Here is a 6,000-nt window from a genome sequence, read left to right as displayed (position 1 = left end):
TAAAGAAAACACAACAGAGCATGATAATATCTCTAAATTTAGATTTTCAAAGGTGCAAAAATAAGAAAATAACTTTTTGTAAGATATCAAACGACCCCCGGTATGAGAATATGTTGCTGAATGACAAAAATCCATCTCTTTAACAGATACAGTTGATGAAACCAGCAAAGTTAACAACAGTGACAGAGCATGAGGACGAAAACACAAAGCCTCCACATTTATGCCATAGGCCTTATGACAACCAACGCTGTGTGGACTGTTGGTACGACAGGCCGACGGCCACTATAGCGTATCACTTAATGGCAGTCCCAATAACACTCAACTCCACTAAATCCCTCCAGGTCCAGAAATGGCTCCCTGAGGCCCAGGAAACATCAGCTTCCCTTGATGATGTCATTTCCCTCTTTGTCAGAGCAGACCGCCATCCAGCCTAACTTTGTGTCGTCGGGCAGAATACAAGTCATCTGTCATTGGCCTGTGATGCTAATAAAACCCAGATGTGGCACTCCTCTGGTTCCACCCGGCCCCGCCCCCTTATCCTTTGTTGTCACGGCAATACAGTACCCAGAATCCTGCTGTTTGTTTTGGTTGTCCTGGCGATGGGGTCCTGTAGCTGGAGATGAAAGAGGAGCTGGAGATGATGGGGAGAACAGAGACGGACAAACAAACTCACATGCACATGCACGCACTAATTACCTTCCAGTACCAGCCCAGTCTGATTTCCTATCAGGTTTGTGTGATTACAAAAGTAAAATGTGCTAATTTCTTATTATTCATCTGAAAACGAGAGGTCTCTGTATCAATGTTAATAAGGGCGAGTTTCACTTTACATTGCGTTGAATCTGGTTGAACTTTGACATGTGTCGCGAGGCCCTCTGTTGTCCAGTCAGTTGAGAGAGAGGGTGGGATTGACCTCTCGCTCAGGAAGTGATTGTTTATATTCTTCTTAGCTGCATCTTGAAAGAAGGAGTGAAGGAGGGAACGTGCAAGGACAAGGATAAAGATACGATGACGTGTGTAATGAGCCAGATAATTTGCAACCTCTGAAATGCTGTTAACCAAAGTTTTGCTGCCTAAACACAAGATATGCCTCAGTTTGTTCTTGTCATATATTAGAGCCCGAGCACCGACAACGTCGGGCCGCGAGGACACTATTGAAACTGTAGGAATTATTCTTTTTCTTTTTCACAAAAATTAATTGCCTTTTTGAGGGCATTAATATGCTCAAAAAGTTGTTAAACTTGGCACACTTATCAGACGTGCTGAAAACAAATTATATTTTAAGGGTCTCGGGCTTTAGTGTTGCAAAATGGCTCGCTAGTGCCCCCTAGAAAGTTGGGAAAATTGAGCTCCTTGCTCCGGTTTCACCTACATGTATGAAATTTGGCAGACAGATGTACCTTACATGTGGAGATGCACAAAAAAGCCTCTTGGAAGTATGCCCAAAACTCAACAGGAAGTCAGCCGTTTTTAATTTAATGTACAATTTTCACCCATTTTTAGCGTTTTATAGGCCGTGTACTTTAACGAACTCCTCCTACAGATTTAATTAGATCGACTTGAAATTTGGTCAGGACCATCTTAAGACCTTAAGGATGAAAATATATTTGTCCACCTGAACGGGCTGCACCCTGTGCACTGTTATTGGCTGGGGGTTACAACCCTACGTTGGGCCCAAAGGCTGTTTACAGATGCCCAGAAGCGTCCAAAGTAAAGTAAAATAATAAGAAAAGAGAAAATCCAGGCATAGGGCTGCAGGGACTCTGCAGAAACAGACACCTCCACAAACAGAGGGATCATTCTTGCATATTATACCTTTAATGACTCGAAAAGGGTTAGAGACATACCGTATGTATAATCTAGACTTTTAAATCCAAGGGTCAGTACAGTATCTATACAACTACTGTGCCATGTGATCCGCTCCAGTGCTGGAAATTCATTTATAATTAATGTATTTGTCAAGAAAAAAGTTTATGTGGGAATTTTACAAAAACTGTCACCTGGTAACACACCATGCTCACATGCACACGCTGACCACCCTAATTGTAATCGTCTGTATAGTTTCCAGTGTACTGAGTGAAAGGACCACCATCTTCCAGTCATGTCTTTCCATCCATACCTGTCACAACTAAACACTTCCTGCCAGGGTCAGGAAACCAATGGAAACATGGCAGCTGGCAAGGAAAGTGGTCTCCCCTTCTTTCTCTCTCTCACGCTGTGCACAGACACTGAACACACAGTCACATCCAATCTTTCACCAGCGACTCTCACCCGACATCGAGCTAAGTAATCTCAGATGCACTTGCACGCACACAGATTCATGCACGGCGACACACCCTTGCGGTGACACTTCCAAGCGGCGAGATAAGCACGGCATGTCGTGGCCAAACCAAAAGCAACCGCTGCTTTAAAGCGAAAACAACTGCATGTTTGTTGGATGCTGGGATGTTTTTAGCTGAGGAGGGAAACCAAGCCCACTGACAAACACCGCCGCCGCTCACAAACCCTGACGTCACGATGATAAACTTGCCACTGTGCAGTTCAGAAGGTAGAGGAGGTCACTGACCTTTTGTTACTGGATATTAGTTGATCCAATTTTTACAGTAGCATTGCTCTTTAGATAGAAGAAGGCATCAATATTTGAATATTTCCTTGCCTTCATAGTTTTGTTCTGCATAATTAAACTAACTAAACACAAGGTTAAATGAACAATTATACATTCAAAAAGATCATTCTTGTATAATTTCATAAAAACTAAAATTTCCATAAATTCCCACTAACCTCATTTCTTCCTGTTGTGTATGGAGGACGAAACCTGCCAAAATAAAAAGTAAATAAATAAATGACTCGATAAATAAATAAATATATCATTAAATGTAGCAAAAATAATATTAAAAATAAATGTAGCCATTAATTAATTGATTAAATGTTACTTAAATTGATATTTCAGTTTTCTTCTTGATTTATTTATCTTTGTATTGATTCCATTATGCATTTACTCTTCTGTATAATTTTCCCTTTTATTTATTTATGTTTTTTAAATAATGTTTCCATTTATTTATTTATGTTTCCATTTTTAATCTATTTATTTATTTCTGCATGTATTTATTTATTTATTTTTGTATTTATTAATTTATTTATTTTTGCATGTATTTATTTATTTATTTTTGAATTTATTCATTTATTTATTTTTGCATTTATTTATTTATTTTTGCATTTATTCTATTATTATTTTTAAATGCATGTTTTCATTTATGTATTTTTGCACTTATTTATTTACTTTCAGGTAGATGCAGGTTGAATAAAGACAAATTAATCCTCCTTATGACTGACTGTTTGACCAGTGCTTACACTAATTTTGACAGCTAAATTATCCACCTCACTCTCATGAAGTAGCAGGTGTCTGCAGTTAGTGTGTTGTCCAGAGCTCTCAGACCTTCTTGACTCGTGGAAGGCAGCCACATAATATCCTTAATCGTGTGTAATTGTGCCACATGAGGTAATAATGCTTTCATGTTGATTATCCGGCAGATTCATGAATTTAATTTACAGTTTGTATGATATGTTACGAAAAGTTTTTAAGTTTCCTACAAATGTCCAGCAACACGTGACGCAGCTGTCCTGTCAAAGTCTTTAGTAACATGTCTAAACAAAAGGTCAAAAAATCCTCTCAACATGAAGTCTTGGTGCCATGATGTTAAACACCCAGAGAGCTAATTCCCCCACCACAAACAAACCCCCCTCTCCTCTCTTTTAATGAATCTGCAGATGCTGTCCTAAATCCTCCGACCCTGTGAGGAGGGCTGGATTAGTGGCCCAGCAGTGAAGTGGAGGGTAATGGGAAAGGATTTCATTTCCGGTCTAAATTAAAACAGTTGGCATCCTGGTGGAACAAAGAAAGCACCCTTTTATCCTCTTTTTAACAAAATATCATACTTTTAACTCCGCCAGGTGTAAGCCTATGGGGAGATCATGCGTTCGGTCATGTGTGTGTGCATCTGTCTGTCTGTCCATGGCTAATCTCTCATACTACTGGATCCATCAGCCTGGTATTTTTTGTGCTCATTTATGACTGTATGCCTCTTGTGGAAGCGGTGATTCACACTTGAAAAAATTATTTTATTGACTCTTTTATGCCGTGATTGACTGTTGATTCCTCGCTCCTCTAAATGGGCCGGTAGGGGTCGCAAGTAATCAACGACTGCTTCATTAGCAAAAGGCTAAATGGCCTTTGTCTCGGCTCAAAAACTGACATTCATAGAAAAGTTTGGTCTCATTTTGAACCGGAGCATCTGCTAGGCCCTTATTGACCCACATATATGGGGCGTATAGCGACTGATAACGCCTATTTAATAGCCTGACAACAGTCTAATCGTCTGAAAATTCCAGATTTTCTTTTATCAAGACAAAAACAAAGGTGTTACTTTATCCAAATGTTTTTCCAAAGTTACCGATGACGAATATCTGGTTTCTGTTTTAATCCAAAAATAAAAGGCACATTGTGTAAGCTTACAACACACAAAGTGGTGGAGACAGAATTGTAATGCTCCTGTGTGGAGAGTTTCAAAGATTTGACATCCCAGAAACTGTTATAGATGTTTAATTTGAAAATATTAATAACTACATAATACTAATTATTATGCTTTAGTCTTTTCTGTTATAGGTTTCCTACAAATCCTTAACATTAAAGTAGATCCTAGACCCTAGAAGGCTGGGGGACTGAGGTTTTGGGTTGCAGACGTATATGCAGATAAGACCCAAAGGGGTTCTTGACCCAGCCTCTTGCTTCGCCATTCACAAAGTGCCCTCTGAGAATGTTTTCATTCATGCCTTTTTGACCCCAGTCTTTGGTTAGCCATCACCTTCACTTAAAGTCTGACAAGGTAATCATGGAGGAGGAGGAGGAGGAGGAGGGACGCTGTAGAATCAAGAGCACTCTCTCTGTTGTAAAGGCACTACCAGACCCCCCCTCTGCATGGCTCCTTAAAGCTGAAAAGGTGAAGGTACAGATTGAGTGTTCAGTGTTACATACCAAAAAGCAGAATGTCACCCCTCGTGTCATTTAATGCATCAAACTGTGTTGCACTAACTGACTCTGACCAGGATTGAGGAACACGTTTTGCTGTGTTGTTGAGCTGCCCTGAGAGTGCTGCTGGTCAGACGGTGTAGATGTCTAAATAAACACAATTCAGTCCCCGAACTCGACCTGCGCTGTGTTCATAATGTCCCTGATGGCAAGAAAGGAAAAGATGGGAAATACTGATAACGTCAGACCGGGCTAAGTGACTCTAAATGCGTCTCACAGGAAAAGATCTTTGAAGGTCCACAATTTTCTGAAAGCACTACAGTCTTACTGGATATAATAATTAAAAAACACAAATCCTGTTAAGTAGTTTCCTTATATTTGCTGACTGATTTCTAATACATGGGTCTGACTTGAGGTTTAAATCTTGATGATAATGAAAAGAGTTTGGCTTATTTCTACTGCTTTAATCAGCTTGAGTCAGCAAACTATATATTTCCAGTTCCGGCTAAAGGCATTGGCCTTATAGAGAGCCAAATTCCCGCCCCTTCCATGGGACCTTATTTTGGAAAAAATATGATCGGTAGTCAACGGAGAAAGATAGCCCCGTTTGAATTGCGCCATGAATCACACATATAATGTTTGTCAATTTAAAACATAATTTTACGAGTCAAGAAGCTGGAAGGGGCGTGACTTAAGATCTCTATAGGAGCTCGCCTAGGGTGCCTCCCTCTGTCTCTCTAAAAACCTCTCTAAAAATTTATAATAATAATAAAAAAAAAAAAATGCCGGTGTGCACCCTTCCTCGTTGAAATAACAAATATTTGTATAATTGTTTATTTATACATTTTATATCATAATAAATACAGTTATTTATGAAAATAAAAAATTTAATTTTTGTCTTAAAACCATTGTGATGTCTGTGATATGTGTTGCAGTTTGGGGGTTAGGGCTGCACAATTAATTGAATATTAATC

Source organism: Sebastes umbrosus, chromosome 12, assembly GCF_015220745.1.
Source record: "Sebastes umbrosus isolate fSebUmb1 chromosome 12, fSebUmb1.pri, whole genome shotgun sequence".
Classification (NCBI taxonomy): Eukaryota; Metazoa; Chordata; class Actinopteri; order Perciformes; family Sebastidae; genus Sebastes; species Sebastes umbrosus.
Note: the sequence above shows the minus strand (reverse complement) of the source record.